This window comes from Triticum urartu, chromosome 7A, assembly GCF_056163025.1.
Source record: "Triticum urartu cultivar PI428250 chromosome 7A, HENAU_Tu73, whole genome shotgun sequence".
NCBI lineage: Eukaryota > Viridiplantae > Streptophyta > Magnoliopsida > Poales > Poaceae > Triticum > Triticum urartu.
Window position 1 is genome coordinate 103,650,936 of NC_141879.1, and position 1,843 is coordinate 103,652,778.

The 1,843-nt window shown below is 52.9% G+C and overlaps 1 pseudogene; it reads right to left on the minus strand.

Annotated features, from left to right (window-relative positions):
* Window positions 1-550: 550 nt before the first annotated feature.
* Window positions 551-1,540, minus strand: LOC125521876 (putative glutathione S-transferase GSTU6; annotated as a pseudogene).
* Window positions 1,541-1,843: the final 303 nt, after the last annotated feature.

The window sequence follows — 1,843 nt, forward strand, 5'->3', positions numbered from 1 at the left end:
ACAAGTCTTATAGTTGCAAAGTTTACAACATGACTAAAGGTATCTTTTCTCTCAGGAACTGACCAACCAGAGGGCGACAACTAGCTTAGCATAGATGGGTACAGAAGCAGAGAAACGCACGAGCTTTATTCTGACGATGGGCTTTTACTTTGGTGGTCGACTCTTTTACGTCTTTCCTTTCAGAAACTGGCCAACCAGAGGACGACAACTAGCTTAGCATAGACGGACACAGAAGCAGAGAAACACACAGGCTTTATTCTAGCGATGGGCTTTTACTTTGTTGGTGGACTCTGTTTCTGTCTTTTCTCTCAGGAACTGACCAACTAGAGGATGACTACTAGCTTAGCATAGATGGACACATAAGTAGAGAAACACAGAGGCTTTATTCTGGCGATTGGCTTTTACTTTGGTGGTCGACTCTTTTTATGTCTTTCCTCTCAAATATGACTTTTCTTCAACCTTATTTTCTGTTGCTCTTTAGTTTATCTAATAAGAGCATGGTTAATAGTATAGCCCGACTATATAAAAATGCCATTCATCAAGAGTTCTATGTAATTTTGATTTGATTTTATTTATTTTGAATAGAGGGAAAGACCCTGAGCGCGTAATTTGATACACTGTGGATACTTGCATCAACCACAACGACCACCATAGCAGACCAGGTTTATCAGTTGCTGGCAGTTCCAGCCTCGGCGGCAAGCCGTGCCTGGATCGTCCCGGCGTACTCAACTAGCCTGTCGACGTCCTGGAAGACGGCCCTGGCGGCGTCCAGCTCGCCGAAGCACTCCATCCACGCCGCCAGCAGCGGCGCCTTGCTGGCATCAAAGAAGTTGTGGCCGGAGAGCCTCTCGGTGACGCGCACCCACGGGACCATGCCGCCGAGCAGGACGTCGACGTACCCGACGCGGTCACCGCCGAAGAACCCCTCGGAGCGCTCCCCCAGGGCCCCCTCCAGCGTATCCACCGCCGCGACGGTCCGCCGCGTCCACTCCGCCCTCTCCTCGTCCGTGCCCGACCGCATGACCATCCCCCACGGCGCCAGCAGCTCGTCGTCCACGAAGGCGGCCCAGAAGCGGGCGGCGGCGCGCTCGCGGGGGTCAGCGGGGAGGAGGGGCGGGCGGGTGCCACCGAAGGCCTCGTCGATGTACTGCACGATGACCCGGGACTCGCAGACGGGCTTGCCGCCGTGGATGAGCACCGGCACCGCCTTGTGGACGGGGTTGGAGCGGAGGAGCAGGTCGCTCTTGTCGGCGAAGTCCTCCTCGATGTAGTCGTAGGGCACGCCGCAGCGCCAGCCTCACCCTGGCCACGTACGGGCTCGCCCAGTTCCCCAGCAGCTTCACCTCGTCTCCTCCCGCCATTGCAGCTCCTCCCTCTCCTCCCGTGGAATTCTCTATCGATGATGGGTGATTAACTAGTGTAATGGGGTGGACTATATGTAGCGAGAGCCGAGAGAGAGTGTCAATGCACGCATCATCCATGAGGCTGAATTATGGCGACGATTTTTTCGGCCAACACGTGCTCGTGCATACTCGATCAGCAACATTGGGGTTGGGGGGGTAGATATTTTCCCATCCCTGGATAGTAACACTTGAACGTTCATTGGATATCTTTTTTTTTGTGGATGCTTAATTGGGTCTTCAAGCTTGTGTGTGCATCTATACATCCAATCCAAGGAAGCTTCCAAGCACCACTTGCTCCATAATGAGATGTCAGTTATTGTAGTTATTTCGGCAGAGGGTGGATAAACTTGATAATGACGTGCATTTTCACTGTCAAATACCATATCAAAGTGAATGGGGATGTCACTGAAACAATCACACCCGAAAGAGGGCTTCGCCAG